The sequence below is a fragment of the Bacillus rossius genome, chromosome 5 (assembly GCF_032445375.1).
Source record: "Bacillus rossius redtenbacheri isolate Brsri chromosome 5, Brsri_v3, whole genome shotgun sequence".
Lineage (NCBI taxonomy): Eukaryota > Metazoa > Arthropoda > Insecta > Phasmatodea > Bacillidae > Bacillus > Bacillus rossius.
Window position 1 is genome coordinate 9,183,062 of NC_086333.1, and position 19,344 is coordinate 9,202,405.

General features: G+C 39.4%; 1 protein-coding gene across 2 annotated transcripts in view; it reads left to right on the plus strand.

Annotated features, from left to right (window-relative positions):
• The window catches only part of LOC134531575 (sodium/potassium/calcium exchanger 4), a 758,952-nt gene that overhangs the window by 645,194 nt on the left and 94,414 nt on the right, over positions 1-19,344 (plus strand). The gene's annotated exons all lie outside the window — the stretch shown is intronic.

The following is a 19,344-nucleotide window of genomic DNA, read 5'->3' on the forward strand; positions in this document are numbered from 1 at the left end:
TCAATAATTTAGTCAAAGACCCAAATAACAAAACAATGCCAACAGTAGGACAAAAAGTTAGGCTGCAGTTCCTAGACAATGACCTAACTGAGGGCCACAAATGATACTTAAAAAAATGAATAACCTACCCAAGAAAAACTATAACCAACATGGGTAAAAACACAACTGGTGTAAACAACAGGACTAATATATAACCACACTGATTAAAATATAGTCAGAAACTTAAAATAGCAAATTTGTTTATATTATGAAAGACGCATACTTTAATGACCAAAGTTTAAATCTCTTACCGATTAAATGTCACTGAGGAAAAACACCTTCGAAACTGAAAATTAAAACTTAAAGATTAAAACCAACAACGAGAGCAAAATTCAAATTAAAGAAATCTCTTGGACAAAACTAACTTCATAATGTACCTTATAAGGAAAAATACTTTAAAAGTATAATAGAATGTCATAAAAAAGATCATCAAACTGTAATTACCATTAAATTAAATAGTTAAAACTATACTTCAAGATTATAGATATGAAATTATTTTTAGATTAAACCAAAAGTAAATACTGAAGTAATACAAAATTATTTCAAAATCAAAACTATAAAAACTTGTCTTAAAATTTGTTAATTTACTCAAAAAACTATAATTAATCCATTACAAGAAAAATATTTAAACTTGAAAAAACACAACAAAACAAAATGCCATAAGCCATGCTCTGCTACCATTTTGTTCTGCCCTATCCACCTCAGTCGGTTAGGTTAACCTTGTGGGGTAGACACAACTGGGAAGCTCCAGGACCTTAGGTTCAATGACACTGCTTTATATGTGTAGAGGGATACAAGTAGAGAGAATACGCAGACTGGCTCATCACATGGCTCTTACAACCAACAGAACACCACAAATATTTATTAAATTAACTTACGAAAGGAACTGATTTTACTTGAAATAATACATGATATTCGGTTCAGGTCATTAATTCTTATTTAAATAATTCAAAAAAAGATCGTGCACATACTAAACTTACAAAGATATAAGTATTCAATTTCACAAACACATTAAAACAAACTTGCAAGCTTGGGGCCCCGTAATATTGTCACGTCTCACTTTCAGAGGGGGGTTCAATTCTTCAAAAAAATGTAGCTCAGATAAATAATAAACTCAAAACAGTAACTAGACATAGAGCATCTCACTGAGGATTGAATCTTAGTAGGTGTATTCTTATACAAGAATAGAAAATCAGGATACTGAGAAAAAAATAAGAGAAACCTAAAAACAATAGAACAATCACATTTATTTATAACAATTAATTAGAGCTGACAAATGAGGCACCTTCCATGTCCGCTACCAGCCTTATATATTCCGACATAAAAACAATAAACCATATAAGATTTTCTTAGTAGTACTAACACATTAACATTATCCTAATAATTTCCTCAAGGCCACCCAGTGATACCAAGCTTCATTAGTTCTTCCACAACTTCATTTTTAAAACTTATTAAGAACATCCACTACCTCGAAACTGATTTTAAAAATTATTTAGTTTAAGTTTATAACATCATCATAAACATGAAAAGAGAGGGATCGAGATGCAAACAAATTACCGAGTTATACTTGAAAATAAAAAGGAAACAGTAGAGCTCAACTCATTACACGTTAAAAACACTAAGCTTTGAATAACAAATTATTTAAGAGATCAAATAATACACCAAACGAGAAATTTAAAGTTAACTACGAAGAAACATGAAGGTGTGGAAGACTAAGAGTTTGGCATCACTCAGACGCCATTCGCTAGCACTCACCTAACCATTACCAAGTCGCCGCACGGCCGGGCAGCATGAGAGCCTTCCACAGGATTACAGCCCCGCTAAAACATTTTACACCTCTTTTAAGCCCTTTGATTGGCCGCAAAACCCCTACGGGGAAAACATCCTGACGGGAAGTTTTCCTGTGTTTTACAAACACGTAAAGTTATTACAACAAGCCGGCCGCGCTGTCGGCCGCGCCGGGTTGTCCACGTAGTCAGAAAACCAGCCACCAGGTGGCAACACTCGCCCTGCGCAAAGCGCGTGCGCACAACCTCATTCCCAGCTGGCCTCAAAAGAAGAACGGTAAACAAGTTTGCGCCACGTTTCTCTGGAACTGCAGCAAACAACGTGTCAGCTGGCCAGGCTGAAACGCGGTCATGCCTGCGTTCCCAGACAAAGACGTGCAAGACTCGCACTCTTCCAGCCCCGCGGAGACCCAAATCAAACAAAGGTGTTACCCCATCTTAGCTTGAGGGAAACCAAGTCCCGAACTAGCGAAAAGAATTTAAAATTGTATTTTCAACAAATAAACTAATTAAATAAATTAATGATAATTTTGAGCTACGCGACATCACCCCGGGCGGCAGGAGCTTGTGCCCCACAAGCTTACAACAATGCTTGGGGAATATTTAAGTTTGCTTTAAAAAAAACAATTGTCACTATGATTTCTATGTGATCCAGTTACAGTTATAAATTAAAATTAGTGATTACAGTGGTTGCTGTTTATGTATACATACCAATTCTAAGTTCTACTAACACTTATTGACAATTTCCTCTCGGAGGACAAGTGTGTTTTACAAAATTTCACATGTTAGCACTGCTTGGGACAGCAAGCAGCCAGGAGGGATACGGCGAAGAGATGAACCAACTCAGGGCAGAGACAGGAACAGCCAGCGGAACTGTGAGCTGCAGAATCACACCCCACTCCAACTTCTACCTCTCCCAGCCGGCCCATCTCGATGTCGTTCGTCCCAACTGCTCGTCATCCACGGTACACAACACCATTCCTACACAAAATACATGAGCAGCATCAGGAGTCATACAATTACAAACAACTAAAAAAAACTCTCAAATATCAAAATAATAGTGAACAAATCAAACAATTAAATTATCTTATTTAAATTTATGACGTATTTTCATGTGTTTTATCAAGAAGTATTCATGAGATCAACACAGATCAACACAACTAACCAAGGAGGGTCATACCAGGTATCAACACAAAATAACTTTTAAAGATCCTTAAAACAAGTAACTATTCAAAAACTAAACTCGTAACTTATCTGTAATATTTAACAACTTGACAAGCCTACCCTCCACATTTCGTAGACGAAGGATAAGGTAAGGTACCTTATAGGAAAATTTACAACAAAAACTTGAGGGTGTCCACATGTAGGTTGAAAGTTTATAACTACACTGGCCTTGTCTTGCTATACACTTTGTTTTGAACGTCAGGTCAGTAGTTTCAAACGACGGATAATTCTAGTCTTCTAGATAAATTTGTTGTTAGGGGGGGCCACACCCTATCACGATGCGTAATCACTGTCCTTGGACATGGCCACTCCCAAACCGCTGATACTCCTGGTAATCGTGCATCACCACACGATTCGACGATATGGGCACCAGCCCGCAGCAATGGGTAGAAGCAGGTCCTCTTCTCCCAACTGGCCCACGTGGTATCTGGCTGACCCTTAACGACACGCCTTCTCCCAACTCGAGAAGGGACATATGTTCTGGATGGAGCTGCACCACAGCACTCCTTTCGAAATTGCACTTAACAAGTCCGCCTCAAAAGTCATTTTCTTCGATTGACGATAACTATCAATGTCACTTCTTGAATAATAAACACAAGGGGGGAGGGATTTATGGTGGAAAATGGGAATACGGTAAGGATCCCACCCACATTCTCCATGATTAGTCCTGACGTCATAATTCCCCTTATTGAACCTGGTATTCTCCCTCCATCGTTATTTGGTTCTATAAAAATTATTTATGGGCGCATGCCCCTTCACATAAACATTAATCAAATTCTAATTTCTCTAATCGTAGGTAAAGCTTTACATTGAACAAAATTCATTTACTACTGATCATCACAAACAGAAATGGTTACTTTCAATTCCTCCCCAGTTTCACTGGATAACTTAGCTACACAACCATTATCTCTGGCTAGTATGTCTTTTAATTCTACCTTTCCACTGGTAGAAGGAACAGAATTTTCTACTGTAGTCGAGATTTCTACAGACATACTGAGGGATCTCCGATTTCTCAGATATTTTAGTAACAGAAATAACAACATTCCAACTATTACCAATATAGTAATTACAGTTACACTTATTTCTATACCAAGGGTAGTAACATTGTCCAAGGCGGATACTCTTGGTAGCGTTCCAATACCTACTAGATATGGATTTTTAATAATAATTAATAATAATACACTACTTACAATGGAAAGCGCAATACTCTGTAAGTTTTTCATTACAAATCTAGGTACGTTTTCTGGTTCTCTTAAATGAATCGGGTCTAAAGGGGTTTCAAACTTTGACAAAGAAAAATTTAAATGTGGTATTAGAGTTGGCCAATTTTCATCTAAACAATCCCATAAAGATGGAAAAACTGTGTGTTAACGAAGGATGAGGGAAAATTTTCAATTTACGTAACTTGGTCCAAGCTACTGGTATTACATGTACTAATTGAAATTTAGATTTCGTTAAAGAATCTTATTGATACAACTCGTTAATTTTAAGTTCTTGGTTTAAATACAAACGACAATCACACGGTACTTCTATATCTAAAGCTCCGAGGATGTCTCCACTTCCTAAAGATAAAGATTCATTGTTATTAAGTACAACAACAAAGCTGGTTTCAGGATAGCCACCTGAAAAGTCTTAAAGAGAAAAAAAAACTTATTAAACATACCCACAGGTACAAACCTCAATACCGAAACTAAATAATTTTACCAATAATCTCATCAATCAAATTTCAATTATTCTGACAGTCTGACCTCTGGCACCTGGTTCAAGAATGACTCCGACCTGAAATCGATGACTATACACGCTTGAGCAACATGCTTCCAACATTTTCGAAATAACACAAGCCAATAGATGCCTAACATCCACCTCCTGTGGACACACCTTGTGGGACTCTAACCCAACAACAACAACAAATTCTCAGCGGCAGGATTGGCTCGGCCAATCATCCCCGTGGTGCCAATTCCCTGGCCTACCACTTCTACCCATCAGTGCCTCTTACATTGGTAGCCACTGCTACTTCAAAAGGACACAACATTCCTCAGGCTCATTCTTCATTCACTAAGGGTCGCCTACCCTGCGAACCCAGTCACAACCAGGGCCTCCATACCCTCATGCTACAGCCCATTCCTCCAGGGTCTGTATTACATTACTCCATAACTTCCTACAATGGCATCATCATCAAATAAATTTTGTTAACACCATAACCACTTAATCGAACCAGGACCATAGCCAAAATCAACAAAAATTATGTCTATTACTTTTAACCATTATTTACTATTTAACTTGATCTCTTAGAAAAACAATAAACTCCTGAATCAACAATCATCAAATTAGACTGCCCAAAAAAAATACTTAAATTATTCGCTTAAAATCTGCCTATTATTAATAACCCATGGAAGCTGAAATAAAATTTGTATTAAACATCCTACACCAAAATTAAAAAAACATTATGAACATGATAAAAAAAATAAAAATACTTTCACCTTAACATCTGTTATGCTGTATGCAGCAATCAGCTGGTTGGTCTCGTCTGGTGAAAACAGCAACACCTCGAAACAACAGCTACTGGTGGTGCCATCAGGTCCTCTCTGATGTAATCTCCAACAACACCATGCACCGTCTTCTCAGTCATGAAGCCCGTCACAAGTCACCACTGAACTGAGTACTGTAACACTACTTTCACAAAACCGATACGGTAAGAATCAAGCACAAACAAAACAACTCATTAAAAAAAAAATGTTTTCTCTGTATCACAAAGCTAAATACAAATTTTCGTGTAGTAAAAATAAATACTTTGAACTATCTCTTGTGTCAAAAGTAAATATCAGGGACACCATACAAAATAAACATTATTTAAATTTTAATTATGTTGAAAAGAAAGAGAAAAAAAATTAAAACATTACATTCCAAGAAGAAGAAACCAAAAAAATTTATTACTTAACATTATTACTTAAAACACTTTACTCAAAAAAACATTACCTCCCTTCCATTATCATTTATTAAAATAATAAACCTTCTCATAAATTAATTCAATAAAATTTAATTAAATATGTAGGCAGGTACACTAGCTCTCTCTCCAACAATGATTCACATTTCCCTACTTCCTAACTTTAACACAATCTTACTTAACCCACAGGGAATTTACCAACAGAACAACCAAAAATTTCGCTGTAGTGCCTATCTCCTATAGGCCCACTACACAACAAGGGATTCTAACCCCACCAACAAACTTCATTGAAGTGGTACCCTTATCCCATACGGGATAGCCACTTCGGTACTACATTGGGGAACTCCTGCCCCAAACTACTCATAACTCTCAGGGTTCTCCCGACCCTTAATCACGTAGCCAGCCCATCTTCTAGGGGTCTGCTCTACATTCCCTACTCTCCCAGAGACACAACATCTCAAATTGTCCCAGCTCAGCTCCACTGGCTGGACAATAACAACTACTCTCACATTAAAAAAAACACAAATGAATGCCTTACTGTTGCCGGGAGTTAATTCCCTGAACACACAAATAAACAAACCTCACACTTTTCCTTAGAACTAATCCCTTCTACTATGTACCTCCTACAGTTCGAAATGCAAAGAAAAAAATTAATTATTATCTAAACAAAAATAATTATAATGAAAAGTAAATAAAATCTGTTCAAATTATAACTCTCAACATTACTAAATTAATTCATAAAAAAAACTGTGTAGTCAATGACGCACATAAACCAAATCATTAAAAAAAAATAACTGTGAAACTCTTATCTGTCTGACGTCCAGCCGGCCGGTAAACACCGGGCCGCAACGAGTCTTGCCGCGCCGTGCCGAGCCGTGTCGCACCAGGCCGTCCGCCGCTCAAGGTCAGGGCACAGCTGAGCGTCGCGTCCCTCACCGCTCCACGACACATGACTTTCCTCGCCCGCAACAAGCACTGACTACAACATTACTTAATAATACAAGTTTTAACATCGTTCCTGAACCAAAAATTCCACACAAACTCTTAGATTCATTACAAAAAAAATTAAAGGTGACTTAATTAAAAAAAATTAATTAATCATTAAACCGGAATTAACATTTACGTAATTAAAATTAATAACACTTAATAGGTGACATGATCAAAAAAAACTCATGACTGACTGACTGAGTGACTAACTTGAATAAACCAAAAACTTTTTATCCATAAAATTTAAACAAAACAACCGTAACATTACTAATAAAAATACGTGAAGCACAACGCAACACGTCTGCCTCGTGCTCCCATAACTGTCATACCATTTTAAAGCAGGCCCTCTCAAAAATGTAGGCAAGTATGATAAACATTTTTGCTCATTCCACCCATTTACCTTGGCTGCTCTGCGAAACTGTTTTAAAAATTCCTCAACCTCCTCACATTTCTTTCCAAAAAAATATCCCGGGTCCACAAAACATCTGCCTGTCTCCATGTTTAAATTCTGATCTTTCAATTCTGGTTTTATGTCGCTTAATTTATCTTTTAACACTTTCAATTATTCATCATCTGACGAAGAACTACTATTACTGTTCTCAGGGTTTTTTTTTTTTTTTGTCATCCAATATTTCAATTGTGTATTTACTAGCCATCCCTAATAGACTCCACCTTAAATTATTTTCATTAGTCCTTAACTTAACTTAAGCATACATTTCACATTTCACCTTAAAATAATTATTGTTATACAAATACAGCCATCCCTGGTCTCCCACTGGTTTCCTGAAATAACCTAAAATAAATTTTACTATCATTAAACAAGTAATCCTATAAACACATCTATCTTAATACACCAGCTGCACTGCATGCTCTTCTTCACTAAAATAAATCAAAATGTTAGACCACACATAACACTCTTATCTTAATTTATTTTTCAGTATCCCAAAATTCTTTATACCTACTACCCGGCGCCTCCACCATTTCTGTCACGTCTCACTTTCAGAGGGGGGTTCAATTCTTCAAAAAAATGTAGCTCAGATAAATAATAAACTCAAAACAGTAACTAGACATAGAGCATCTCACTGAGGATTGAATCTTAGTAGGTGTATTCTTATACAAGAATAGAAAATCATGATACTGAGAAAAAAATAAGAGAAACCTAAAAACAATAGAACAATCACATTTATTTATAACAATTAATTAGAGCTGACAAATGAGGCACCTTCCATGTCCGCTACCAGCCTTATATATTCCGACATAAAAACAATAAACCATATAAGATTTTCTTAGTAGTACTAACACATTAACATTATCCTAATAATTTCCTCCAGGCCACCCAGTGATACCAAGCTTCATTAGTTCTTCCACAACTTCATTTTTAAAACTTATTAAGAACATCCACTACCTCGAAACTGATTTTAAAAATTATTTAGTTTAAGTTTATAACGTCATCATAAACATGAAAAGAGAGGGATCGAGATGCAAACAAATTACCGAGTTATACTTGAAAATAAAAAGGAAACGGTAGAGCTCAACTCATTACACGTTAAAAACACTAAGCTTTGAATAACAAATTATTTAAGAGATCAAATAATACACCAAACGAGAAAATTTAAAGTTAACTACGAAGAAACATGAAGGTGTGGAAGACTAAGAGTTTGGCATCACTCAGACGCCATTCGCTAGCACTCACCTAACCATTACCACGTCGCCGCACGGCCGGGCAGCATGACAGCCTTCCACAGGATTACAGCCCCACTAAAACATTTTACACCTCTTTTAAGCCATTTGCTTGGCCGCAAAACCCCTACGGGGAAAACATCCTGACGGGAAGTTTTCCTGTGTTTTACAAACACGTAAAGTTATTACAACAAGCCGGCCGCGCTGTCGGCCGCGCCGGGTTGTCCACGTAGTCAGGAAACCAGCCACCAGGTGGCAACACTCGCCCTGCGCAAAGCGCGTGCGCACAACCTCATTCCCAGCTGGCCTTAAAAGAAGAACGGTAAACAAGTTTGCGCCGCGTTTCTCTGGAACTGCAGCGAACAACGTGTCAGCTGGCCTGGCTGAAACGCGGTCACGCCTGCGTTCCCAGACAAAGACGTGCAAGACTCGCACTCTTCCAGCCCCGCGGAGACCCAAATCAAACAAAGGTGTTACCCCATCTTAGCTTGAGGGAAACCAAGTCCAGAACTAGCGAAAAGAATTTAAAATTGTATTTTCAACAAATAAACTAATTAAATAAATTAATGATAATTTTGAGCTACGCGACAATATTATATAAAAAAATATATTAAAAGATAATAACCACATGGCTGGTTACACCAGTGGCAATTACAATAACAGAAAATATTTTTGAGGTTATTAACTAAAAAGTTCTTTATTCATTTTGATGAAACGACAGAAAGTTCCTTTCACTTGATTAATTTTCTACGCTATAGAGCCGATGATGCCGAAATCAGATTAAACTTCATGCCGAAACATGCTGGAAGCCGAAAGATAATAGGTAGACTTTCCTTATTTAGTAGGCTGCATCCTGATGCCAATAGCAGAGGATAAAAGTCTTACTCCCATCCTGTACTTAGTGGAATAGGTACCTCAAGCATGGCCCGGATGCCTCACACCACTCACAAGGACTGCTAAAAGAATTAACAAAAACATTCACCAAAAGTAAGACATCGGCCATAAATAAATAAAGAACATGATTCCGGGGGAATCAAGATAGAAAACTCACCCAAAAGACGGTAGGACGCAGTCAATTCACCGCATAATCCAGCGGATTAAAACAGAAATTTTAACAAAGATAATTAGTTGATTACATTATGGCTGACCGATTAGGAAGAAGGAGGCAAATAGATCATCTCCTTAAGAAGCTACAACATAGATATTGACACAAGATGTCAAACTTGGTGAGCAAAAAAGAGAACAATACAGGTTTAGTTCCAAAAGTATCACTAATACATCTCAAGTAAATGAAAAAGATTAAGGTAATTAAATATTAGTGTTTAAAACAAAAACATATTTTTCAAAAAGTCCTTTAAATTAATGTTTATCCTTTTGTTGTATGAATATCTTGAAGCACTTCACTTTATATTATAAATAGGTTTCACATTTCTCACAATTTACATTTAGATATGATTAAAATACAAAACTTACATAACAAAGTAATTATTTTCAAAATTCACAAAATTGAGCCTACATGATGTCCAGTGTGCAAACAAAAATAAAAAAAACATGACAATAGGTTGAGTACATGCAATGTTACGGAGTGCAACGGCACACCGCATTGCATACTTATGTGTCTATCATTGTTAGCAATATCTTGTTTTCTACAATATATGGTCTTCCACCAATTGTTACTGTTGTTGGTTCTAATTTATTTGCCGCACTTTCCACATAACTGATTTCTTCCTTCGTTATGTCAACTGTCTCCTTTACAAAGCGTATACGGTTAGGTCTACAGTAGCGGGGTGACGATGGAGTTGCGTTCTGCCACAATATTTTATTTTCCGTTCCATATACTATGCGCAGAGGCACAAAATAAATTTTGAAAAATGTATGAGTCGCATCCGCTATCATTTTCAAACTTTTTTTTTTTTTTACTGAGCATGGTGTGAGCCATCACACCCACATTTACAAATCATTAGGAAAGTATTTTCACTATCGTCAAGCAGGTTTTCAAAAACTTCTTCAAAATGTAAAAGTAATCTTTCGGTTGTGTGGCTCACGACATCTTGTAAATTAACTTCGGCACAGGTTTCAGTTATGTTGAAAGATTCATCGGAAGTATAACAATGTTTTTTATATTGCTGCAAAACTGAGTAGCAGGGAAGATTTCCTGTTGTTTGTCTGATTCTGTCAAATAAATTGCGTCCTTTACAAATCAGCTCCATAAACATTGCTAGTGCTTCCTCCAGACAAACTTGCTTGGCATGTGCATGTCACACTCAATTGAATTCTTGTACTCCTTAGCACGATCCTTACTTTCTGAAATCTCTTTCAGTATATTTGACGCACATGTTTTTCCTTGGGCTCTCAATTCCATTAAAGCTGTGTGAAGCCAGCTAGTGCCTAAAATGAAATTATCTAATTTATTTAGTAATTTCCTCAATTCTAGCCGAACTTTCCCAGTATCAAGAATTGTGTTACGATACATGAGTGTAAAAGTAAAGGTAAGGTGTTTCGAAGGTACGTTAAATAATAATATCGTTACTTTAAACCTTGGAATAAAGTGTAATCAAAATCCAAATATGCTGTCTATATTCATGTGTAGTGCGTGTTGTGACGGTGACAATACACTTTGACATAAACAAAACAACACTTAACATGAATATTATCTTAAACTAACTTATTCTAAGCTACAGATGGAATTTGATATGACAGTAGTGTGTAAATGGGGCTCCTCAAAAAGGCGTCAGACGGTGGTGCCGGGTGCCGAGCCACCATCTTGGATTGTGACGTCACGGCGGCCATCTTGGACTCAAAAATTCCTCAAAATTCCTCAAAAATGAATCAAAATAACTCAAAGATTCCCGTTTTGAAAAAAAAAAAATTCTCGTTTTCTTCCACTAAAATTCGAATATTAGGATTTCGAAAAACCTCAAAAGGAAAATTATTGTCGTAATGCAGATCACTCTTCCTTATTCTAGTAGATCCATCGTTGTCCTCTAGCTTGTATGCAGGCTTGGCGTTACAAGTTCTGTCATGTATTTTTAAGCTCTCTCTCCACGTAAACGACTTGTTCCATCGAACACAACTTATCATATTATGTAGTGGATTTTTAACACCGTCATTCTTCTCGTGTTGTCTTCCAATCTTTCTCACGATAAATTATTTACTGCAAATCTTACACCTGTGTCCTTTCGATACAGCAACAGACACCGAATCAGGATTCATATTAGTTACTGAGACTAATGCCAGATGCAAACTGAGTGAATTAAATTAGATACATTACTTAAATATAATTTTTTAATATTTCATCAGCAAGAATTAAGTTACCTCATACAAAAGAACTTGTTACATGTGGTCTCGATTATTAGCAAGCACATGGAGAAAACCATCATAATATTGACAAGAATAATCGGGAGAACACGGAGAAAACCATCTCACGTTTATTTAATATAATATAAATAGAGAAAAAATATTTAATAAATAAAAATAAATTTAAAAAAAAATTAAACTGAAAAAAATGTACATAAAATACATAAACTTCTGGCTTGTACAAGAACTCTATCTTTGCTCAACAATGAGAAGTTCTCAAGCTAGCAGAATCTGTTTATGTATTTTATGTAAAAAAAAATTCAATTTCAATTTTTTTTATTAATATATTTTTATTTATTAAATATTTTTCTGTTTTTATATGATATCAATGAAACGTGAGATGGTTTTCTCCGTGTTCTCCCGATTATTCTTGTCAATATTATGATGGTTTTCTGCGTGTGCTCCTGATTATTCCTGTGGTTTCTTTAAGTGCTTCTGTCTATTCTGAGAAACCGCTCTCTGCATGATGGATTTTTACCTAGTGAGTCATGTCATGTTATTTGGAGTTACATTTAATTCGAGAATTTCTGTTACTAAATCAGCACTTGCAATTTTTTTTACCAGGTGGAAATAAAAAAATAAACAACCATTACTCAGTCAAATAAAATGCCATGAGACATCTGTGGAGCACTAACATGCATGAAAAACTTCCTTCTCCTTGATGTCTAGCGAAGCCATCCTTCTTTTGCGATCGTTAGTGAGCATCCCGCATACCACATAAAATAACTAAATAAATTATGACTGAACACAACACGTGGCGAAATCTCATGCTAATAATCGAGACCACGTGTAACAAGTTCGTTTGTATGAGGTAACTTAATTCTTGCTCATGAAATATTAAAAAAAATTCTATTTAAGTAATGTATCTAATTTAATTCACTCAGTTTGCATCTGGCATTAGTCTCAGTAGCTAATATGAATCCTGATTCGGTGTCTGTTGCTGTATCGAAAGGACACAGGTGTAAGATTTGCAGTAAATAATTTATCGTGAGAAAGATTGGAAGACAACACGAGAAGAATGACGGATTTAAAAATCCACTACATAATATGATCAGTTGTGTTCGATGGAACAAGTCGTTTACGTGGAGAGAGAGCTTAAAAAGACATGACAGAACTTGTAACGCCAACCTTGCGTACAAGCTAGAGGACAACGATGGATCTACTAGACTAAGGAAGAGTGATCTGCATTACGACAATAATTTTCCTTGTCTTGGGAGAGATTATGTTCGCGGCTCTTTCTATCTCGACAAAGAACTTAAATTGAAGGACGTTGATGATTTATGGAAGAATGAAGACAATGGAAGAATCCTTAACATGAAAAGTGAGAATACATTCCAGCCGAATTCAAGTAGCTCTTTCCTACTTTGTAAAAATTATGTACTCCTAAAAAAGAATCATGAAGATGATGAAGTCACTTCGACATCATCGACATCGAATTCTTACGGTAATCTGGGTGAAGATGATGCCTTCTACGGTGATTGTTACAGTGACTCTGAGGCTATTGACAAAGGCATAGACTGTGATGAAGCACCTAAAACTGACAAGATCGAAGAATGTGGTGGTGTCCTGAGACCGAAACGATGGAAACGTCGTGATATATTAAATAAATCTGATCAATCTTGTGATGATCAATGTCTCGATAAAGAAAGTTACCCTGAGGTTGGTGTTAAAACGGAAGACACCAGAGATCATAATATTGATATTAAACAAGCAAGTAAGATGGTGGTAGATGAAATTGATTACACATCATGGAAAGATCCAAACATATTGGTTAACCGGCTAAGACTTCTAGATGGCTCGCTTTGTGCATCAAAGAAATATCCTTCATACTCAAAGAACTTAGGAAAGCTGGCTACATACAATAATGGTTTGTTTTACTTTCATTTGTTTAATGTAAAGAAATAAAATAAATAATTTCAATTATAAAAATGTTATGTTTTTATTTCTTGTATTATGATTTCTAACTAAGACTTAGTTCTCGCAACTTGTGCTTCCAAATGTGCTTCCATTTTTGATGGTGTTTCCAAAATGTGCTGCCTTTTTAATGGTGCTTCCAAATGTGCTTCCTTTTTTTATGGTTCTTTCAAATGTGCTTCTTTTTTATGGTGCTTCCAAATGTGCTTCCTTTTTTTGATGGTGTTTCCAAATGGGCTTCTTTTTTTGATGGTGCTTCCAAATGTGATTCCTTTTTTGATGGTGCTTCCAAAATGTGCTTCCTTTTTTGATAGTGCTTCCAAATTCGCTTCCTTTTTTATGGTGCTTCCAAAATGTGCTGCCTTTTTTATGGTGCTTCCAAAATGTGCTTCCTTTTTTGATGGTGCCTCCAAAGTGTGATTCCTTTTTTTGATGGTGCTTCCAAATGTGCTTCCTTTTTATGGTGCTTCCTAATGTGCTTCCTTTTTTGATGGTGCTTCCAAAATGTGCTGCCTTTTTTGATGGTGCTTCCAAATGTGCTTCCTTTTTTGATGGTGCTTCCAAATGTGCTTCCTTTTTAGATGGTGCTTCCAAAATGTGCTGTCTTTTTGGTGGAATTCTTAGTCCTCTTGTAAGCGTTAAAACATGATACGTTGGTTTATTTGAATATAATTAACTGACGATGAGGAAGGTCGTGTTATGAACCGGCCTCGTGGTCCGGAGACAATTGGTCTGTATGGATGGTTTTGAACATGAACGGTTTAGAGGTTATTCAGATTAACGAAAAACTAGACTTTCATGTTAGGCTTATCGGCAACGTTTTTAATTCGTCGAACACTGTCGTACGTTGTCTTGTGTTTTATTTTTGAAGAGAGATTGATTTATAAACTCCATGAAAGGTAATGGAAAACAGAAAATAAATTTATTTAATATTTAGTTACACTTGTCATTGTTGAAGTATCGAACCGAGGACAGGAATCCAGCGATTCAATATGTAATTTAATGAGAGATTTTTCTGATGAATTTAGGATCTTTTCCCGAATTTCTAGCTAAATAATTACACGATTACAAGATGGCTTCAAAATTTCAAGATGGCGGGGCACCTCAGTAATAAATGATTACTGCACTCTAGAAGGTTATAATAAAACTAAAATGGTGTCAGCGCACTCTAGCAGACGATAACAAAATGGTGTCTTCCAGCAGATGAAGACAAGATGACGGACATGACGACATACTGGTTGACGTTATGTACATTTGTATTGGTGCTGTGAGGTCAGTCTAGGTAGCTTTAATGGAGGAAGGATCGGCATTTGCTCTTAGCTGTTTCGAACCAAGGACGCGATATAATAAATCGGAATTCTAATAAGTTAATTTTTTGATGAATTTTTAATATTTGTTCATAAAAATCGGATGATAAATAATGATTTTCAAGATGGCGGACATAACGAAACATGCAACATTAATAGGATCCAATAGGACGTTCGTAACATAAAGTGTAATGATGAAATAGTACTCAACCAAGATGGCGGGTGTAACGAAACATGCAACATTTATATAATCCAAGATGGCTACCATAATGATAAGTGCAAGAGTGTTTTTAAAGATTTTTATTATTTAATTTGATTAATTAATTTCTTTATGATTTTTAAAAATTTCCTGATTTTCTAACATAAAAATTACGGATTTTAAAGATGGCGGGCGGTACGGAAATGGCAACGGTGACGTCATAATCCAAGATGGCGCCAATGGAATCCTTATTCCTAGAAATGGCTTTTCGGAGGCTGTATACATGGATTCTTTAGCCGTTTTTAGGAATTTCGTGGTTTCTAAGGCAAAACGACTTTTGAGGTTTTTTGAAATCCTAATTTTCAAATTTAAGTGGAAGAAAACGATAAATTTTTCCTCAAAACGGGAATTTTTGAGTTATGTTGATTCATTTTTGAGGAATTTTGAGGAATTTTTGAGTCCAAGATGGCCGCCGTGACGTCACAATCCAAGATGGTGGCTCGGCACCCGGCACCACCGTCTGACGCCTGTTTCAGGAGCCCCATTTATACACTACTTATGACTATCAACTTCAAGCATCAAGCAATTATTCTATTAACACTTGAGTGAGTGTTTTCATTATAAAATGTTAAATATTTAAGTGTAATTTAAAGTATTTCATACAATTAAAGTCACACATTAAAATGAACGGTAAAATTAGTAAGTTATCAATTTTTAACTAAAATCAGTCCTGTAGAGAGTGGGCCACTGGGTACGTTCAAGCAGTACTTGTCAGCAAAAGATAATAACACATTATTACACTACTAAATTCCATCTATACTGAGTTATACTATCATGATCGGGATCACGATTCCGGGATTTGATTCTAAATCTAAAGATGAACAAGTTAAGAATGTTTTCTTTACAGAGGATATTCCTTAGAATACTAAAGAGTCTAAATCGGTCAAACAATGTTCGTTTCGCTTAAACTGAAATTATTTCAGGGACTTCTATACGGTGAGTCTTCGGTTGATAGGGTAAGGGACCAAACCTAGGTGCAGGATACCCACGAGACGTGTAGGCTCTTGGTTGAACACGGCAAGGACTTGCGGTAGTTGTGTAGCTCCTCCGTCCTCTAGCGTGCGGCACGAATACGCGCCGTAACGCCTCCGTCCTTCCGAATATGTGCAGCGACAGGGCTTGACTGCGGTAGTTGTGTAGCTCCTCCGTCCTCTAGCGTGCGGCACGAATACGCGCCGTAACGCCTCCGTCCTTCCGAATATGTGCAGCGACAGGGCTGGACTGCGGTAGTTGTGTAGCTCCTCCGTCCTCTAGCGTGCGGCACGAATACGCGCCATAACGCCTCCGTCCTTCCGAATATGTGCAGCGACAGGGCTGGACTGCGGTAGTTGTGTAGCTCCTCCGTCCTCTAGCGTGCGGCACGAATACGCGCCGTAACGCCTCCGTCCTTCCGAATATGTGCAGCGACAGGGCTGGACTGCGGTAGTTGTGTAGCTCCTCCGTCCTCTAGCGTGCGGCACGAATACGCGCCGTAACGCCTCCGTCCTTCCGAATATGTGCAGCGACAGGGCTTGACTGCGGTAGTTGTGTAGCTCCTCCGTCCTCTAGCGTGCGGCACGAATACGCGCCGTAACGCCTCCGTCCTTCCGAATATGTGCAGCGACAGGGCTGGACTGCGGTAGTTGTGTAGCTCCTCCGTCCTCTAGCGTGCGGCACGAATACGCGCCGTAACGCCTCCGTCCTTCCGAATATGTGCAGCGACAGGGCTGGACTGCGGTAGTTGTGTAGCTCCTCCGTCCTCTAGCGTGCGGCACGAATACGAGCCGTAACGCCTCCGTCCTTCCGAATATGTGCAGCGACAGGGCTGGACTGCGGTAGTTCTGTAGCTCCTCCGTCCTCTAGCGTGCGGCACGAATACGCGCCGTAACGCCTCCGTCCTTCCGAATATGTGCAGCGACAGGGCTGGATTGCGGTAGTTGTGTAGCTCCTCCGTCCTCTAGCGTGCGGCAGGAATACGCGCCGTAACGCCTCCGTCCTTCCGAAAATGTGCAGCGACAGGGCTGGACTGCGGTAGTTGTGTAGCTCCTCCGTCCTCTAGCGTGCGGCACGAATACGCGCCGTAACGCCTCCGTACTTCCGGATATGTGCAGCGACAGGGCTGGACTGCGGTAGTTGTGTAGCTCCTCCGTGCTCTAGCGTGCGGCACGAATACGCGCCGTAACGCCTCCGTCCTTCCGAATATGTGCAGCGACAGGGCTGGACTGCGGTAGTTGTGTAGCTCCTCCGTCCTCTAGCGTGCGGCACGAATACGCGCCGTAACGCCTCCGTCCTTCCGAATATGTGCAGCGACAGGGCTGGACTGCGGTAGTTGTGTAGCTCCTCCGTCCTCTAGCGTGCGGCACGAATACGCGCCGTAACGCCTCCGTCCTTCCGAATATGTGCAGCGACAGGGCTTGACTGCGGTAGTTGTGTAGCTCCTCCGTCCTCTAGCGTGCGGCACGAATACGCGCCGTAACGCCTCCGTCCTTCCGAATATGTGCAGCGACAGGGCTGGACTGCGGTAGTTGTGTAGCTCCTCCGTCCTCTAGCGTGCGGCACGAATACATGCCGTAACGCCTCCGTCCTTCCGAATATGTGCAGCGACAGGGCTGGACTGCGGTAGTTGTGTAGCTCCTCCGTCCTCTAGCGTGCGGCACGAATACGCGCCGTAACGCCTCCGTCCTTCCGAATATGTGCAGCGACAGGGCTTGACTGCGGTAGTTGTGTAGCTCCTCCGTCCTCTAGCGTGCGGCACGAATACGCGCCGTAACGCCTCCGTCCTTCCGAATATGTGCAGCGACAGGGCTTGACTGCGGTAGTTGTGTAGCTCCTCCGTCCTCTAGCGTGCGGCACGAATACGCGCCGTAACGCCTCCGTCCTTCCGAATATGAGCAGCGACAGGGCTGGACTGCGGTAGTTGTGTAGCTCCTCCGTCCTCTAGCGTGCGGCACGAATACGCGCCGTAACGCCTCCGTCCTTCCGAATATGTGCAGCGACAGGGCTGGACTGCGGTAGTTGTGTAGCTCCTCCGTCCTCTAGCGTGCGGCACGAATACGCGCCGTAACGCCTCCGTCCTTCCGAATATGTGCAGTGACAGGGCTTGACTGCGGTAGTTGTGTAGCTCCTCCGTCCTCTAGCGTGCGGCACGAATACGCGCCGTAACGCCTTCGTCCTTCCGAATATGTGCAGCGACAGGGCTGGACTGCGGTAGTTGTGTAGCTCCTCCGTCCTCTAGCGTGCGGCACGAATACGCGCCGTAACGCCTCCGTCCTTCCGAATGTGTGCAGCGACAGGGCTGGACTGCGGTAGTTGTGTAGCTCCTCCGTCCTCTAGCGTGCGGCACGAATACGCGCCGTAACGCTTCCGTCCTTCCGAATATGTGCAGCGACAGGGCTTGACTGCGGTAGTTGTGTAGCTCCTCCGTCCTCTAGCGTGCGGCAGGAATACGCGCCGTAACGCCTCCGTCCTTCCGAAAATGTGCAGCGACAGGGCTGGACTGCGGTAGTTGTGTAGCTCCTCCGTCCTCTAGCGTGCGGCAGGAATACGCGCCGTAACGCCTCCGTCCTTCCGAATATGTGCAGCGACAGGGCTGGACTGCGCGACGTTCATCCTTCCCGGGCTCCAACTGTGACTTCTCATTTGGACGGGATTCTTCTTTCTTCGTATTACAAAAGGTATTCAATCTTCGTAGTAGTCATAGCATAGTTAATGCATTAGGCGGTCTCTGGAATACTGATTTACGACGATTTCTCTTTTTAGAAAGAATTATTTAAAATATTGACTTCTGAGTATAATATTCCGTAGCTAAAAAATTGTTATATTCTTCCAAACTCAGCTAATATTTGCAGGAGCGGTTATTTCTAATCC